Below are 20,224 nucleotides of genomic sequence, written 5' to 3' on the forward strand. Positions count from 1 at the left end.
GGTGGTCGCCCGTTCAGCGATTAGTAACAAGATAGCCACCAGTTTTGCGAGCGCAAGAAGCCGAAACCGCCCGTGGAACAAAACTCAAACTAACTGCCGCTCGCCCGCACGCGTGGTAGTTTTAGTTTTGTTCCACGGGTAGACATGCCAGAGCAAACAAACAAGCTCTAAAACAAACCATGCAACGGAAACCGAGGGAGGGAGATGCGAGAAAAAAATTCCGTCTATTTCCACATAGTGGCAGCACATGCCAGGAAAGAAAAAGTTAGGAAATTGGCATGCCTTTTAAACGTACAGATGTCACCGTAAATATACGGTATCGACCATTTGGGACTCGTTCGCGGCGCCGTTTATTTACGTTGTTGACCTGGAAATTGTTAATGCACTTTTTTTCCAGAAAAATTTACTAACAAAATTATGTGCTTTAGATTCGAGTGTAAACACACTGCATTAGCATTAAAGCTTTCTGTGATCCAATACAATCCACATGTCACTGCAGCTCTAAAGGCTGTGCTAGCTCTGTGCCCACCACGTTGTTCTTGTGTGGCCTGTGGGGAGGTTGCTACTTTGCCTCATATGCTCTGGGAGTGCGGGTCGCTGGGCCCGAAGTTCACCAAGGAAGAGTGGGACGTGCTCCTGCGAAGTCCCGTCTTTGAGGACCAAATCCTGGCCGTCCAGCGTGCCCACGATCGGGCCGGCAGACTAGATCTGTCAGTCCCGTCGTGGGATTAGCCGGGTGCGCGTTTTATCGCGTTTTGCTGGACCAAATAAAAGTTTATTCACTCACTCGACTCACTCAGCTCTGTGCCCACTCCCTAAATTCGTTAGGCTACAATGGACTGCAAGGCGTTATAAGAAATGTGGCTCCTGAACTGCCACAGATGGCACAGAGTACGATGTGCTTTGGCTGTTGATTGTGATAAGCACGGCAGTGACATTGAGAGCTACATGGTCCAGTGTAGCCGAGATGCAATAAGCTTCCTTTTTTTTTTTCAAGTCTGAACAAATCGCCATTACTCTCTCTCGCTATGAAAAACTAGTGAGTGAACAATTAAGGGCATTACATTTGTCGTTTCTGGCTGTAAAAATCAGGTGCACCTTACATTTGGGCAAATGCAGTAATTGTGCATGAGCAGAGCTTGTCTGCATTTATCCGAAGGCTACAGGAATGCTAAAGGCAAATGTTCAGTTGATATATGTTGTTAAGCAAGTGTTAACGGCGGCAGAAAGTTAGGTGGGCGGATGAGATTAAGAAGTTGGCAGGGACAACATGGCCACTATTAGCACATGACCGGGGTAGTTGGAGAAGTATGGGAGAGGCCTTTGCCCTGCAGTGGGCGTATCCAGGCTGATGTTGATGATATTAAGCAACTGTTCTAGTAACTATGGCGATGTGAATATTCAACATTTTTAAATATCAAAGTACATATTGTTCGATTGGATCCTGAAATCAAATGGTCATTATTCGCAAATTTGAAATTGTTTTGAATATACTGAAACTGAAAGGAAAATGCGATGCCTTTCATACCGGCTGTATAAACATAAATCATAAGAAGTTTAAACCGCACTATGCAGTTTGGAGAACAAGACATTTTGGGTTAAATCTCACTGATCTGTACTCAAATTTTGCTTAGGAATGGGATTCAGCAGTGGATATTCTTTGGTACTACTAATGGATGTTGCATCTGTATGCTTTTCTTGAAATAAATATAGTTGCACTTCATTGCAACACTATTTGAGATACTGGCACTCAATACACTTAGACCATTCCAACTAGAAAAAAAGGCCAAGTTTCTCATTTCGCAGTCGTTGCAGGTGCCATTCATTAATAATTTAGTTCTGATGTTACACACACATGCTCACTGTTTCGCTCCCAAGACGCTCTTTCTAAATTCAGTTGGTTAAATTTGTTTTTTTGGTACAAAAGGGACTAAGGCTATGCTATGCTAGACACAGGCTGATAAAATTTCCTTTGTAAATACATTAAACAATGCAGTAATTAAAGCTTACTTAAAAAATCAGTTTCATCAAGTGATCATGCCAGTCAGAGGTACCAGTGAATTTTCTCCTAACATCGACATCAGGTGGAGTGTCTGACTTATACAATATGCGGCAGTATTTTTGTCTATGCATTTTGAGATTTGCACATGTGATCAATATGTGTATTACTGTTAACAGTTCATGTTAACAGTTTATCACATGTTGGTTGTCCCTCCTCTATCAATAAGTAATTATAAGTGATGCGTGTGTGGCCTATCCGAAGTCGACAAAGAATTACTTCGATGAGACATGCTTGATGATAGCATGTTTTCCACTCCCCACGGACAGGTTTAGTGAGTTTGTTGTCTTTCAATTTCCATTCGCGTTGCCAGTTAGAGAGTAGTGCTCTGAGAACAGCTTGGATCCCATCCCTAACAGGTATGTTAACTTTTGAAATATTCAGATTTCTTGCCGTTGTTTCATTTTCATCCACCTTTTTCATTACCGGGGATCCAAACCTGGCTTGGAACCCAGCAGAAATGCATGGTCTGCCTTTTACTTAGGTGTGTTAGTATGTTTAGGATGTTGCCTATGATGGTTTCCTACTGTGAATGTAAATCGAGAGTCTTAAGTGCACTTAAAGAATCTGTATAAAGCTTACTGATTACTGATTTTTCATTTTTGGCACTTTTAATTTCTTTGACTACCGTCCACATGACATAACAATTGGCAGTGAAAACTGGTACAAATTGTGGTAGTCTAACTGTGTGTTCCCGCGTACCTTCAACCACGCTGCTTCTGACATAAATGGGCCTCTTTGGGCCTCTTTGAGCCAGTGTAAAATTCCATGTAAGTGTCATACATGTCTTGCATTGTGCGAAATTCTCGTACAGTGAACTCTCACTTGAGTGAACTTCAAGGGACCCAAGGAAATTGTTCACTAAAATGAATATTCACTAGAATATGGAAGAGCATAGGGCACAGCAGTCATTGAGTCAAAAGTGTGAAATGTGATTTATGGAGTTGTGTACATCAATATATACGAAGTGCGCAACAGTTACATTGCTGTCTATCTCATTTTGAAAGAAAAATAATTTTCATTTGCACTGGTACTCTTAAAATGCAAGAAGTAGCAAAGTTGTCCAGAGAGTCTATGTTTTTGGGCACTTCCTCTACAACAGCTTGCTGCTGAGACACAAAGTCTTGCAACTTTCCAAGGCATCCTACAGCCTCGGCTAGAATTACAGGATTTGAATATGCCTCTGCCATTGCATCTTCCTCGTCGCACTCTTCTTCGGGACGAACACTGGAAACAATTTGCAGATCTGATAGTTCAGCACAGGTAACCAGCTCACTGTCACACTGCACACAGCTGCCGCTGGAGGGGCAATTTGGGGGTGGCAGGCATCGGCTATGCCAGCAAAACTTTGTTGAACCTATATTGTAAAAATGAGCCCGGGTCCACTCATCAAGTTCGCTAAACTGAAATGTTCGCTATTCAGAAATTCATTTAACTGACAGAATTTTGCATTGAATGCATAGATAAACTGCCCGAGATTTTCTAAGAGTTCATTATTCTGAAACATTCATTAAACCGACATTCAGTGTGACCTTTGGCTAATGGAACTAAACCCTAACAAATGTAAGACTGTCTCCTCCCACCGCTGCAGAAATCCACTTGTTTTCTCGTACCAAATTGCTGACGCCAACCTTGAATTATTTCCTTCCTACAAATATCTCGGTGCAACCCTTTGTAGTGATTGAACCTGGGAAACGCGCATTATGAACATCATTTCATCTGCTAATAAAACACTCGAGTCTTTAAAACGCCATTTGCGCCACACCCCAAAATATGTAAAATTACCAGCCTATCAGTCTCTCGTCAGGGCAAAATTAGAATATGCATCCCCCATTTGGAACCCTCATCAAGTATATCTCATCAATCAACTCGAATCGCTTCAAAATCGAGCTGCAACATTTATTCATTCTAAGTACTCTTACGACGTCAGTATATCGGCATTGAAAACAGAATCCGGCTTATCATTGCTTGCACCTCGCCGCCGCATTGCTAGTCTTTGTCTTTTTGACAAGTTCTTTTACGGCTCACTTGGCGAGGCACCATACATTCTCCCCCTGGCACACATCTCTAGTCGCACCGGTCACCCACAACAAGTCGCGCGCCCGCGTACTTGCACCGTCACTTTTACATCTTCATTCTTTTTTCGTGCAGCAACAGAATGGAATGGCCTTTCTAACAAAATCACAGTCATAACAGTCAGTGTTCCCCAAGGGTCCAGTATTGGGCCCATTACTATTTTTGATCTTTATTAACGACATTGCTGCTAACATTGAATGTGACATTAAGCTCTTTGCGGATGATTGTATTATTCATAAATAAATTGTCAGTTACGCAGACCACTTATTATTAAACAGAGCACTCGATTTGGTGTCCAATTGGTGTAAAGAATGGCAAATGTCAATTAACACCACTAAATCTGTATGCATGTCCTTTACAACAAAAAAGAAGCCTTCAGAATTTTCTTACGCCCTCGGTGGCACTTGCCTGAATAAAGTAAATAACCACAAATACCTAGGTTTGACATTCTCTTCTGGCCTTTCATCGAACTTGCATATTGATAATATTACCTCAGTCGCATTACGCAAGCTTTTTTTCCTTAGACGATGTTTACGCCTTGCACCGAAACACACCAGACTACTAGCCTATACAACTTTTGTTCGCCCCGTCTTAGAATACGCTAACATCACCTGGTTTCCACACACATCAACTAATATATCAAAACTAGAAAATGTGCAAAGAAAAGCTGTGAGGTTCATTTTTAACAAATACAGTCCCTATGACTCTCCTACAAACCTCTTAGCTGATGCAGGTCTTAAAACACTATCTGTTAGGGCCAGACACGCCCGCTTAAAATTAATCTACCAACTAATGCACGACAGTTATAAGATAGACTGAACTAAGTACGTTACTTTGTCTACATCACGTCTGTCACGAAAAAATCACCCATTTACACTAAACCAGTGCAGTGTTCGCAATGACGCGTTCAAGTTTTCACTTTTCCCACGTGCGATCAGAGAATGGAATCTCCTCTACTCAGACATAGTTTCCTCTCCGTCAGTTTCATCGTTCATCAATCTACTAGAGACATCAAACAGAGAAGACGCCACTTAACACACCCACATATCTTAAACTGTAATACTTATTTCTGTGCGTGGAATTTCTGCATTTCAACCCCCAAACTCGCCGCTTCTGCGCGGTTATCTGTTAGCTGTATAAGTTCTCTACTCTTACAGGGGCCATTCATTCGCTATTTTTTATATAAATTCTAGTAAAACAATATTGTTATATTGTTATACCGACTACATTGTTATACTGTTATTGCCATATTGTTATACCAACCAATAGTATTGTATCATAGGTGATTTCTGCAGTAGTTAAGGAGGCCTTTTCCCTTTTTTCTTTCTTTTAATGTACCATGTAACATGACCTGTTTGTTTCTTTCTGTAAAATCGTGCCCACCTGCTTTGGTCTCAACTGAGACTGGCAGTATTGCAAATAAAATAACCTGTCCTAGTGTATGTTTAAACACTGTAACAAGTTACCTTACCCTGTAATATAAATATGGCCTTCAATTTTTCATATATGTACCCACCCCTTATGTAATACCCCTTCAATGGATTCTTTAAGGAAATTAAATGAAATGAAATTCGTACAACTGAGAGTTTACTGCATATGTTCAGGAGGTGTATCTTGTTCTTTTTAGCTGTGTCAATGAAAAATCGTGAAATATTGTGAAATTGTTCCGAGGAGCTAATCTAGTTGGTCTTTGGATGACAGAAACTGCTTCAGTAGGGACATTGTAGTCATGGCTTTTTTTCTCCATATCTAAGTACGAGTGGTCTTTTAGCATTTGGCTTGTTCGTATAGTGTAGTCTGTTGTCGCAGTGTATGATAATGCTATGGAAAATATGGTCTGGCGATGACTGAACTCTTTAAACGTATGCTAACATGAATAGGGTTTTCCTGTGATCTAAAAATGGCTTGTTAATCTCGGAATACAAACTGGGACTAGGCGAGGTCCTGTAGGCACCATTTGCTAGGTGTAGCCCTTTATTATGCATGGGATCTAACGGCCTAAGGTACGATTGTCTGGTTGAGCCATATGTTATGCAACTGTGATCCTATTTGCTAAGTACCAAAGAACAATAAATATGTAGGAGGCATTTACAGTCAGAACTCCAGCGCTTCCGGGAAAGGACATTTAGGACATTGAGTGCCTTATTTGTTTTAACCTTTAGATAACAATTCATGTAAGAAAATTTAGCGTTTTGATGAATATAACCTTTAAAAACTCCCATTCTTGTTTAACTGGTAGTATTATTTCATTTATTTTCAGGAAAGGTTCTGGTTGTAAGCCCCTCTTCTGAGAAGATATCACGGCAGCAGTTCTTTCCGCGGAAAAATGGAAGCCGTTTTTGCTGCTTTGTGTTTTTGCTGCCATTGTGTCAATTTGTTTAGAATGACTTAAATCTGCTCTTCACACATTGTTGTGTCAGATGCGCGGAAAGCAATTGGGGAGATCATGCTTAAGGGTAGATGGTACGACTTTGTTAAAAGAGTTCATTTTAAAGACAAACAGTGCTGTACTTAAAACACAGCCCTGAGACACATAGTTTTCTGGGGTGAATACATGTGACAGCAGCTTGCCAAGACACACCTGAAATGTTTGATTGGGCATAAAATCAGAGTGGCACTGTAGCATCTTGCCCCAAATCCCTAAGTCTGCGAAGTCCCTCAATATGCTGAATCTCCATGTAGTGCCAAATGCCTTCTCCAAGTAAAAAAATATAGCTAGGCAGCGTTGTTTGGGTAAAAAGGCACTGCATATTTCATGTTCTAATTGGACCAGGTGATCTGTTGTAGAACAACCTTTTTTTATAGCCACATTGATGTATGTTCAAGGACTTTTCTGTTTCAAGGGTAAAAGTTAACCTGGTGTTCACAACACATTCGTATGACTTTGCCAGACAGCTGGTGAGAGCACTGGGGTGGTAACTGCTGGGGGACGTTGGGGGTTTTCCAGATTTTAGAACACGTGTAATTACGAAGTTTTTTTCATGATTTTGGCATTTCATCAGTTTCCCAGATCTTGTTAAAGAATTTTAGTAATGCTTTTATAGAGGCTTCTGACAAGTGGGCAATGGGCGCATGGTGCAGCGAATGTGGTTCATACGAACTGCAGTTTTCTTTCCAGCAGAAAGTACAATAATTCTGGGAGTGTGAGGGGAGCATCGTACAGTTGATCGGGGATGCACCTGTTGTTGGTTATCTTTGCTTTTCAGTAGAGCTTTAGTACATTAAAAATGTGTCCGTGTAGTTGGCTGAACTTGATACTCTTCAGAAGTGTTCCTCCAGAATGTTTGCTCATTCTTCGAGTGTTGTGTAGCAGGACTTGAGACTAAGAGAATTGTGTAGGATGAGTAGTGCCCTTTTAATTTATTTACCTGTTTCCACATGCGTTTGGAGGTGACTGCACTATTAATTGAGGAGACATATTTCTGCCAAGAATGTTTTTTGGCTTGTCTATGGATGTATCGTGCATGGGCGTTTTCCTGTTTAAAGTTGACTAGGCTGTTGTATGCTGGGTTTCTACAAAGATTGCCCCAGGCCTTATTCTGTTATTTTTTTTTCTTTGTTACCTTACATTCCTCTGTCCATTACGGGTTTAGTTTCTTTCGATGTTGCCCAGTAGATTGGGGTATAGCTCTTTCAGCTGCCGTGATTATGCAATAAGTAAATGTTTCAATAATCTCATCGACACCTAGATTGGCTGAAAAATGTTCAAGTTTGGCAGTTTCTGTGAACAGTGGCCAGTCTGCCGGTTGGATTTTCTACTGATGTGGCCTGCAGGTGATGACAGGTAAAGTTATCGACAGTTTGATTAGGGCAGGTAAGTGGTCAATGGTGTATGGATTGCCCATACACCAGGACAGCTCCTAGAACTAGAGGACACAGCACCAGTTCCTGTGCCTCCCTCGCCAGCTCCACCGTGTACAGCCGTACAGCACAAGCGTGAGAGGAAGGACAAGAAGTATAGAAAGTGCTACGATGAAATGAAAGTTGAACACAAGAGGGATCTGTTCTGTCGCACACGCAGTGTGCGTTTGTGCTTTACTACGAGAAACTGTTTCGGTGACTGGCACACCAATCTGCAGAGTGAAAAGTTTGTGGCTCCAAAATTTCTTGGGCTAGGCTTTCATGTTTGCAGTCATATTCTGCTATGTAGTTTTTTTTTCTGTCTGTCATAAGCTTTCTAAAATTTTTTTTCCGAGGACATGTCCATAATTAGGAAAGTTTGTCGTGAATTTAGTTAAAAATTTTTTTGTTAATTTTTATTATGCATTTTGTAATTACTGTTTCTCTTCCAAAATGTTCCTTCGTAATGTGCATTTAGTACTTGCTTTTCGGTGTACAATATTACACTGTAAATGAATATTTTTCTTGAAAAAAAAAAAAGAGTGGAAGTAGGACCAACCAAGAACTTTAATATTTCACTATGCATCATTTAATTTTTCTTAACTCAAAGAGTGCTTGATCTATGGTTAAATTTCTTGAAATAAATGATGCCAAGTCATTATTCAACAGTTCGTATATTTTGCAATTTCTCTTAGATTTTTTTTTTTGCCAGAGATCTTGCTTCTTACTCAAAAATGTTTTGAAATTTGTCTTGTTTAGGAATTTTTCATGCAATTATTTTTGTTCTATTTCTAAAAAAAATATTATTTGAAAGCACATTCATTCACCTTCACTTTTATATACTGCATGACACTGTAAACCTAGTAGATGTATCACAAAGAAATTCTAACTCAAACATACAAAAAATAGCCAATTTCCTAATGGTAACGAAAGAGTTAAGGCCCTGCGAGACCATGGTCTCTGAAGCATTTGACAGCGATGGGGCAGCACTGGCTGCTACCACCTAGTTGCTGTTTCTTGCCTGTGGTTGCAATGCCAGGTACTAGTGAACAATGTTATGTGGCCTTATACTATCAGCGTGGACACTTAATAACATTTAAAAAATGTGTTTTAGATGTGCCAACATATTAAACGTTAAGCATGCCGCACTTTTACGCAGCTGCTACAAGTGCAAGTTATGCACTGCCCTTGAATGCCTCTATTCAGCCACAAAAGCCACAAGCCAGGCATGTGTTGCCACAGAATGGACTCGAACATGGTGGGCACTGAAGCGGATGACGTGTCCGTCGCCACCTTGCATGGAGCAAGGCAGAGGGAGCGCGTCAAGGCACTCAATATCGACTGCTGGTGTTGCTTGCATCTTTTGCTTTCCAACATTACGTATTGTTACAGTAAGCCAGAGAGTTTTTTGAACGATGCTAGAATTTGAGAACTTCTTATGAACTCCAATTTAGAGGACTTCGACATTGAGGTGTCTTCAAGGGACAATAAAAACATTAATTGCCCTAATTAAATTAAGCACTATTAGTCTTAACTTTTGTTAGACTTCAATTAGAAGCTTTGTAAAATGTTTGGAACATATCGTCAATCGCTAAAATTTGAATTGAAAGCCTGCAAATGTATTACTTAGGAAGAAATTGAGTTACCCTTCAGAAGAAAAAAAACACCCAGCACCCAAAGGGTTAATGGGCAGAGCTGGAGGGGGGTTGTTGCAGAAAAGTGCTCGCAACGTTGAGGTCCACATCGTGAGGCATTTGTTAAAGGGCCCATCACCAGGTCCCATAGCAAATTTTGCTTATGCGTTGAAAGTTGTTACGTGTCCTCTAGAGAGCGTTCTGCCGCAAAAAAATTTCAAATCAGCCCATTAATAGGCAAGATGGAAATATTTCAGTGCTCCGAACCCATGATTTCAGGAAGCGAGCTCCACTGCATAGCGATACTCTCTCCACTCACCCCGTCTAGCCTCTGCAAGCAAAATTCCTTCCCTGTGTTCTCCCATACCGAACCTCGAGGATCACTTGACACATACGTCACGGGCCCCGCCTTCATTTTTTTTCTCCTCTTATTTTTTTACGTCGCTGAGCACGAGCTGTTGTGATTGTTTGGTTTCGCGCAGTGCACGATTTTGTGTGCTGTGCACAAGGACACATGACTAGCGGTATAATTCAGTGCTACAGAAATACTGAGGCAGAACAAGTGGATCGTAGAGCATGATCACGTGCTGGAACATGGTAGAAAATGGGATAGTTTCGGTACCTGCGCACGTGACTGCACGATCGTGCGAACAAGCAGACGAAGCAGAAGTGCATTTCTCTTGCTTTGGTGCGAAGTAAAACAAAAAAGACACAGACATTCCGTTTGTGTGTTTTATTATTTTTCTAAACTTCCATTCGTCAATTCAAGCAAAAGATCACACAAATAACAGATGGTGCCTTGAATAATTCTCGAAGTCACGTGCCACCACAAGCGACATCACACTGCGGACCCGAGTACGTAGGCACAGGGACGCGAGTATGTCACCGTCTGGCTTAGAGCTCAGCGGCCGTGAGGAGAAGGGAAAATGGCGTTTCGATTGAAATTTCAGACCTTTCCGCAGCGCGATCATTTGTGCACTGTGTGCTCTGCGCTTGTCAGCTCAAAATGACCAGACCTGGTGAGGGGCCCTTTAAGCATAATTAGTTCTAAACTATGTCAAAGGCTCAGCAGTGCCATTGTGTAAACACCACACTCACTACTTAGCTTCATTTATAATTTGTTTTGCATAGACAAGATGCAGAGACAGCAACAGAGAGGACAAAATACCAGAATAAAGAATTTGCATGAATCTAAATCATTTTTATTGCTACTAGTACAAGTGCAATGTATGAGCTAAATTGATAGTTACCAATGTATTGTAACAGCACAAGCAACATATTTCTGGCAAAACCTCACTGCACTATAATCTTAAACTGCACCAAAAGACACCAATCATGGTAAACGACACAGACGTAGCACGAGACAGGATGTGTCATCCACCGTGATCAGTGTCGCTTGGTGCAGTTTAAAATGAACGAATACCAACTAGCCCAGTTCATTTCCTTACTGCTATGTTGGATTGAAATGGAAATATAAAGTACCAAACTAGATGGCAAGTCTCTTTTTTCCACATTGACAGTGTGTGCGACACTGGCGCGATTTTCACAGATACTTAGTTTTGGGATGACAGCACAGTTAGCACCCAGTTTTGTCGCGCACACACAGCAATTTCAAGTAATTTAGTATAGATGGTGCATTCACATATGGAGACACATGTTTGTCCTTCCTCTTCCCCCTTCATGTCTGGTGTCTAGGTCAAAGCTAAAACTGTATAAAAACCAGGCCAAACCTGACTTCTCCTCCAAATTACGATTTTGCGCAAGGAGATATAGTGAGAACACGAGGATCAACATGACAAAATCACATTGACGAGCACGTTAAAGGGGCGATGCAACACCATTTATGGAAGCTGGACTTTGCCTGTCGAACATCACATGAATCTCTTCTAACAAAATGTTATTGAAATCTTGTGTTTGTTTGAGCTGCACTCGAAGCTGTGGCGCGACTCTCTATTGTGCCTCTGAATACTGGAGGCCATGGTATTGGTGCAGCGATACCACTGTTCACCACTAAATGGTACTGTCACCCTACCAACCTTAACACTTGCTCACTTTTGCAACTGCCAGAGGCAGCGCTTAGACACAATGTCCACAAAAACCCGAACAGTTGGCGCTGTTTTAAAGCAAAGCTTTCTTTGCCTCCCCCCTGGTGTTTGGTGTAAGTATGCAAGTGGGTAAGCTTCTGGCTGAATAGACTACTTAAACTGGGTGTTTCATGTAACTTCAATCAAATTTTAAAAAGTAGAGTGGTACATATTAGACAAATGCGACCAACAGTACATTGTTTTTAGTTGTTCCAAGTTACTACGAATATTTTTGCAGTGCAATTAGCAAGCTACTTGTTAGTTATGCAAAAAATTTTCTATATTCGTCTAAGAGCAGAAGTGATACAGTGAACTCTCACTTGAGTGAACTTCAAGGGACCAAAGGAAATGGTTTATTTAACTGAAAGTTCACTGAACTGAATATTCGCAAGACCAACATAAGACATGGCATACAGAGTCAAAAGTTTGAAGTGCAATTCATGGAGCAAAAGACATGGCATCCATAGTGTTAGAAATGTGTGAAATGGTATTTGTACATTTCAACAAGTACAAGGTTCATAACAGTTACAATGCTGCCTTTCCCACTTAGAAAAAAAAATCTGTAATCTTCTTCTGCACTTGTACTTTTAAAGCACAGGAAGTAACAAAACTGTCCAAAGAGTCAATGTTTTTGTACACTTCTTCTTGCACAGCTTGCTGTTGAGATACAAAGCCTCTCAACTTTCCAATGTACCCTACAACCTCAGCTGGAGTTATAGGGCTTGAAAGTGGCTCGGCAGTTGCCTCTTCGCCTCTTCTTCGCCTCTTCTTCAAAAGAAAGAGACGACGACCATGCCACGACTAGCCGGTCAGGAAAAAACACACACCACGTGGTTTGTGGTGGGACAGATCGCCGCTTTGCTCTGGTGGCGTTTTAAGCGCCAGCGGTGTTACTTTGTACATGGCCTCCGTGATTACATGCTTGCTTGTTTTGTGCGGGCTATATCGGATGCCATCCCTCGTTGCCATTCGTTTTCCGCGCCGCCGCTTTGCCCTAGGGGCGCTGTAGCGCCAGTGACGTTACATTGTCGCTGGAGCGGCAGTTTGATGAGGGCGGGCATCGGTTCTGATCGTAAAAATAAGCCTTGGTCCTCCTAGCGAGTTCGTTAAACTGAAATATTGACTGTTCCGAAATTCGTTTAAGTGAAACATTTTTGCATAGAATCTATAAGAAAACTGCCGGGGATTTTTCAAAAGTTCGTTATTCTGAAATATTCGATAAACCGACGTTCGTACAAATGAGAGTTTACTGTATTTGAAAAGTTGCATGCATACTATGCTAAAAAATTTCCATAATGTTGTTCTCATGACATTTTATTTTAAGTGGTTCCTTTCTCTGTGCAAAATGTAAAAAAAAATGGCATTTCTGCTTGCTTGCACTTGTGGATTGCAGCACTCTCAATTGTGTCTTCAAATAATGAAGCCCGACTGCCTGTCGAAAGCCAACGTTTCTGCACCCGTGTTAGCCACTGGCCTAACTCATCATTTCGGACTGTGGTAGATTTAAACCTAGCTCACGTATGCTGCACATTGTGTATGATTACTTTTCTTTTTTGCGATGGGTCTCATTCGATTAAGCTGTATCATTGTAGTGTTAAAGTATGGTTCAAGTTATGCGAGAGAGAGAGAGAGGGAGGAAATAGGATAAATTAATAGCATGGAGGCTAACCAGGACTGAGCCAGGCTGGCTACCCTGCACTGGGGGAAGGGGGAAAAAGGGAAGAAAAGATTAAGAGAGGAAGAGAAAGTACGCTGTTCATATCGACGATGTAGTGACAGTTCTCTGCTCTGTATCACAGACGGTCGTTCAGTCTTGTGGCCTTCAGAAATCACAGCAGTGCTTTTGCGGCTTTTTGTAGCTGCGATAGACGAGGCCATGGTCCCAAAACCTTTTTCAATGTGAAAGGTTTTCCATCCAGGTGATTTAGATATTAAGTTATGTGAAATGCACAGTAATATTTAGCTTTATATGTTAGTGTTAGTGACTGCACCTCTGATCAACGTAAAAGACAATCACACAAGAACCTGTACATATAACGTCGGCTAAAGCACACAAACCTCTTAATGGTATTGAACAGTTTCTTTGATTTTCTTAAATTTCTTATATTTGGGCTACTTCATTCTTGGAAGCTTCTGTTATGTCTCAAAACGGCGATGAGCATTCCTTAGACGTTTACCACGAGGCAACCCCCCATTCATCAGCGCCTCTTCAGAAGTCAGCGTAGCATTGATGCCAACTGTTTATGGGTCAACAAAAACTCTCTATCTGAACCTGACAACTTGACCTAATTTATGAAAAGGGCCAACGTCGAATGCTACCGTGGGAACAGCATCAACCTCAGATTCCCAGATTGCTATGCGCTTGTGCCATATGCGGGGGCAAAGGTGCAACATAAGAAGCAGAGTTGCAACCGATTTGGGATTGCGATTGTCTGAAATACAGTCATCAGATTCCCTAGTCTAGTCATCTAGGGAAGATGACGGTATTAAAAGCGAGGACCTTAGGTACAGTGAGAAGTGCTGACATGTCCTGATGTGAACTCAGACGTTCTATATGCTCCTACATGAAGTGGGCTTCCATATCTGGAACCATTGTAAATAATGTAAAATAAACCTTTTTTCCTCCATTCCTACTATCAGACGTACTCGTCAATGGGTTTGATGGATTCCTGGCCCGAACGCCACCTCGAGCTGCAACACTTCGGCACGTGACACAAGGCATATAGAAGCCTTAAGTGCATTTATATATGTCTCGTACTTCTCTGTGCAGAAATCTCGCATCAACATTATACTCTCTAAAAGCATTGTACATTGCCTTCATCCTCGTGATACCACTGCGTCAATGTCTCGCAACGTGCATTTGCCCGATATAGTGTTTTCATTTCAGCATAGTTTGTAAATGGGGTTGTGCATAAACGCAAACACTGCATGAGATTACACACTGCATAGGATAAACATAGAGACAACTGTACAAGTCACACCTAATTTTATAGCATTTCTTAAACCACTTCACTAAAGCTTCGCTTTATATGGTTTCCAACCTTGCAAAGGTCCTGGGAATAAAAGACTGATAGCAGGCTCTTGTGCGACATAAAATCTCAACCTAGTGAAGATGATCAATGCACTTGTACATTCCTATGCACTTTAAAAAAATTATGCAGACCCAACATACATGGGGATCTGATTAGCATCGCACGCGCAATGCGAAGACGTGGGATCGTTCCCCACATGTGGCAAATTGTTTTTTCATCCGCTTTCATTGCCATTAATTTATCATTTCTTTAACTCAACTAGTAAGTACAAGTAATTTCCCCTATGTTGTCCCTGGTGTGTTTTTTTTGCTGGCTTCTCATGATAGAAGGTAAAGCACGCTTTACACACAAAATTTTAACATAGAGCGACATTGTAGCAACACTTCCCGTCTGCTACTGTATTTTGCCAGGGGCCTTTCAGCAGGTCACACACTTGTCACGTTCGTCACAGCCACTCATCACACACAGCTAGGAACATTTGACTCCATCTCGTGGACTGCAGTTGCAGAAATTCAAGGTGCAAAAAAATTGCCAAGAACTCTGTGAAAGACTGCAAAAGGGTTGCTAGTTCAAGTGCTATGTACAGCAAAGGCTACAACAGCAAGATACACTACAACACAGACACACATACACAAAAAAGAACTACAGCAAAAATACAGCACAACCAGACTAGTTGAGCACGCATGCCATATACATTAAATTATGCAGTTTAACACAGGCATTACTCAGAGGCACTCTGGAACCCCAAGTGCTCAGTAATCATGGGTGCAGGATGTCTGGCTAATGCTGCACATATGCACAACTTACACACATGTACAAAAGCAAACGTGTTGAATTCAAAATAAAACAATAACTTAAGCTGACAACTTCTGCTGCATAAAAGAAGACAAATTGATAAAATTTAAGTGGCGTCTGTTCCGCTTCGCATAACATTGTTGGTGCCACGGCGTGAATGCAATAATGAAAAAATAAGATGAAAGCTTGATCTCCATCTCTTGCGGCCAATAAGGCAATCTTGTTCTCTCCAAGTAAATGTTATCGAACGTCCAAAACAGCAACCTACTAATACAGCCAGATTGGGCATTTCATTACCTGTGAATTGAAAATATGTCCAGTGTGGAACTAAATGCTGGTCGTTCAGAAATAGTCCTCCACAAAATCTTCACATTACTATGTAGATGACCAGCTTAATCAATGCATTGCTGGCATCTGCATACATTACACATCTGGGAGTCAGACGTAGTGGTCAATCCTTTATATTGTCTCTTATGACAGAGAAACTTGGGACTTTGGAAATGCTTCAAGTTCAGCATAAACACTAGCACACTAAACTGCTAATCTTATCACAGAACTGATACCAACAGAGTTTAGTCTTGAAGTCTGTAGCAATTGTCATGTGCCATATCTGAATGACAGCTTGGAGTCAAGTTTAATGCAGGAAGCCAGTTAGATTAAACCATGTACAGTAAATGTGCAAAGGCCAACATTCCTGTCACTAGGGTACAAGCTCCTGTAATGGCCTTTGATGACAGCAAGTGTGAAGTTCAATGTCTCTGTCAGGGGTGGAACCATGACAGTGCCGGCCTTAAATATTTTGCAACAAACTGCACTCCTTGCAGAACATGCTGTTGTGAAGCAGGTACTGTAATTAAGGAAGCTAGCTAGTCACAAATAACAGACATGCACAAGAAAGTATACAAACCAGACTGACCATGTTCATGTACAAGAATGGACACTTCGGTTCATCTTCTTTCATGTGCATTGTTTGCACTCGAGTTCCACACGTAACAATGTACCCTCTACACCCAGCATACTACAATTTTCCCCATAATAGTTGAACCACAATGTTAAAAGTTCTTGTACATGTTATTACAATTATACTTTTCTCCTGAAGGTAATATCTGCGTGTGAAAGCTTTGTACCATCAGCATAAATTGAAATGTGAAAAGGAATGCCTTTCACATGTACCGTAGTTGCATGGAAGCATGACATGTAATCCCTTTGTATCTGATTTCTAAGCACGGAGTAGTCCCAAGTGTATGTTTTGTAATCTTAATTAAGCAACGTTACAAATGCAGATGAACCTAGAAATGGAAGAACACATTGAAGTAGTTTCGGAATTGTTTGCATTTGAAGTTATCCTGATAGCAGATGCTAGTGAAATTAGACTTTCCTTCTGAAGGCGATATCTGTGTATCTGTGGCGATATGCGGGAAACCTTCAAGCATAGGTGCAAAATGGGCCCCTGATTAACAAAATGTTTCCAGCTTGCAAAGGTAAGCGACGAACTAGCACAACGGTCTTGGACCTGCTAGGCAATATTGTAACTTTCATGCATGAACAGAATGGCATTTCTTACACAAGTGAGTCAAGAAACTCCAGGCAGACTTGCAGCCTGCCTTGAAACAACTCTACCTCTGCTAAAGCACTTGGTGAAGACGAGAATTGTTTTTGTATAAAACTGGACAACACTTCACAATTACACTCGAAATGAAGAACACCAACTGCCATGTGGTTACCGTTATGGTGGTATAGTGGCTAGGGCATTGAGCTGCCAAGTCCAAGGGCATGGGATAAGATCCCGGCCACAGGTGGTCACACTTTGATGGGGGGAAAATGCAAAAACACTATGTGCTGTGCAATGGGTGCATGTTAAAGAACCAAGGCACGTGGCTGAAATTAATTCGGAGTCCTCTAATTAATTCGGCGTGCATCATAATCGTACCGTAGTTTTGGCACGTAAAACCCCACAATTTAATTTTTTTCCCAGGAGCTTATAACAGTGCTTGCTACAGTGATCTTTATTATACCATTCAAACAGTAGTGATCGCGCGACCAGCATTGTGAAAAAGTCTAGGTCTTGATTCCTACAGCCATACCTTATCTTTCCTGGCTCCAGACTCAACTGCAATTAAACTTCACTTCATCCATATCTTTTGCAAATTCAAAGTAAATATCACTGAAACAATCGTGATGAAACCACAAAGCTCGTAATCATGTGGTATTTTGATCAGCAGCGTTTGAACAGCTCTTTAGCAGCTGGCACGATCACCTGATGTGCCAAATCAAAAGCTGAAGTATGTGGTAGGAGGTGTAGTTGACGTAAATCCCAGGGTAAGTGCTTAGGAACATTGCTGATTGCAGTGGTAAGTTGCACAGCACAGAGGACAGCTTTTGAAGAACGACAAGAGAAGCCTGCAGTGATGGTGATAGTCTCCAAACTTCCAGTTCGAAAGAGCTTTCTCAATGTGGAGAGAATAGAAAACTTATGATTCAATGAGTGAAGATGTTTGAGGGAATGTACAGCCTTCTGCTAAAAGTGCCGTTCACAACATACTATAAAGAAAATAGTACACAAACCATGGTCCTTACCACAAGAAAATGCATGGGCTTGCAAGTTAGTGCCCATAACTACTTTAAAAACAATAAATAACCCGTACAAAATAGAAGAATATAATTAGCTTCTCATTTTTTTGTGTATCATGGCATTCAACACTGCACGCACATCACATCAATCTGTCACAATGCCCCAATTCTTTGGAATGTGGTCTGTTTCTGAAAGTGCAAGACATAATAAACATATTGCTACGGTTAATGTTAAACCGGCTTTATTCAAGGGACGAGACTGATGGTAAAGTCAAGATGGCGTCCTGAGGCTGCACCAGCTCACGTCTTCTTCCTCTTCTCCTCGCCCGGCTCATGCCGTAGCAATCCCCGGTTGCCAGACGAAGCCCGCTGGGCAAGTCCAAATCACTCGGAAAGCGTAGGGTGAAACCGCTTAAGACGGGCAACATGTACTAACTGGGTCCGGCTAGACCGACGACCAGCCGACGTCAAGCGTGCCACCACGTACGTCAAGTCGCTCAAGCGATCTACAATGACGAATGGGCCCGTGTACTGGGGTAAAAACTTTTCGCATAAGCCACGTTTACGTTGCGGAGTCCACAACCACACAAAGTCTCCTTTGGCGTACGAGACAGACTGGTGTCGGCTGTCATAGCGCTCTTTCGATCGGTCTTGCGATGCCACAGTACGAAGACGAGCGATACGCCTGGCTTCTTCGGCAAGACAAAGCGTCTTGGCAACAGAGTACTCGCTGTGAAAGTCAAACGGTAGTATAGTGTCAATGCAGCTTAGCGGTGAACGTGCGTAAAGGAGATAAGAAGGACTGTAATCAGTCGTCTCATGCTTTGCACTATTATAAGCATAGGTGATGAAGGGGAGCACGTCATCCCAGTCCTTGTGATCGGAGGATACGTACATGGCCAGCATGTTAGTTAGAGTTCTGTTCGTACGTTCTACAAGCCCATTTGTCTGAGGGTGATAAGGCATTGAATGACGGAACTGCGAACTGCAGAGACGAAGCAGTTCTTCTACGGCGTCCGCAACGAACTGACGACCGCGATCGCTAATGATCACACGGGGAGGACCATGTCGAAGAATAATGAATCGAAGCAGAAACGTTGCAACGGACGCAGCTGTTGAAGATGGTACGGCCGCCGTTTCCGTGTAACGGGTCAGATGGTCGACACATACGATCACCCATCGGTTGTCGTTAGATGATCGGGGAAATGGGCCCAGAAGATCGATACCCACTTGTTCAAATGGCAGGTGAGGCGGCGGCAGAGGTTGGAGAAGACCTGGCGGAGCGGTCGTAGGGTGCTTGTAGCGTTGACATTGTTCGCAACTGGCGACGTAGTGCTTGACTGTGTCCCGCATTCTGGGCCAGTAAAAACGCTCCTGTGTCCGGTTCAAAGTTCTTATGAATCCTAGATGGCCAGAGGTCGCATCGTTGTGCATGGCTCTCAGTATGTCCGTTCGCAGACTCTGCGGCACCACCAGAAGGAAGCGTGCGCCTTTAGCCAAATACTTGGTCTTGTAAAGCAGGCCGTCACGGACACAAAATCGACCGGTGGGTCCAGGACGCGATGCGGCTACAAATAGAGGTTCCAAACTAATATTTTCCTGCTCTGCTTTGAAAGTCATCGAGTCTGGGAATGTAGAAGAAATGAGAGCAAAACAGTCATCAAAATTGTCTTCGTCACACTCCGTCGTCGTCAGAGGAAGATGAGAGAGACAGTCCGCATCAGCGTGGCAACGCCCGGACTTGTAGGAAATAACGAAGTCGTACTCCTGCAGTCGAAGAGCCCAACGTGCCAGTCGTCCACTTGGGTCACGGAGATTCACCAACCAGCACAACGCGTGGTGGTCAGTAATGATAGTGAACGGGCGTCCGTAGATATAGGGTCGAAATTTGTGGACAGTGAAAACAGCTGCCAAGCATTCTTGCTTGGTCACAGTGTAATTGCGTTCCGCCTTAGTCAAAGAGCGACTAGCATAAGCCACAACGTGTTCAGCTCCTTGATGACGTTGCACAAGTACGGCACCGATGCCAATGCCACTGGAATCAGCGTGCACTTCCGTAGGTGCGGATGCATCGAAGTGACGCAATATGGGCCCTGACGCGAGTAGAAATTTTAGCTGACGGAACGCGTCGTC

General features: G+C 42.3%; 1 long non-coding RNA gene across 1 annotated transcript; it reads left to right on the top strand.

Annotated features, from left to right (window-relative positions):
• Positions 1 to 2,149: 2,149 nt before the first annotated feature.
• Positions 2,150 to 12,454, top strand: LOC140218983 (uncharacterized). The gene is made up of 2 exons (XR_011895214.1): positions 2,150 to 2,418; positions 9,135 to 12,454. It is a non-coding gene; the product is annotated as an uncharacterized lncRNA (long non-coding RNA).
• Positions 12,455 to 20,224: the final 7,770 nt, after the last annotated feature.

This window comes from Dermacentor andersoni, chromosome 6, assembly GCF_023375885.2.
Source record: "Dermacentor andersoni chromosome 6, qqDerAnde1_hic_scaffold, whole genome shotgun sequence".
NCBI classification, from domain to species: domain Eukaryota; kingdom Metazoa; phylum Arthropoda; class Arachnida; order Ixodida; family Ixodidae; genus Dermacentor; species Dermacentor andersoni.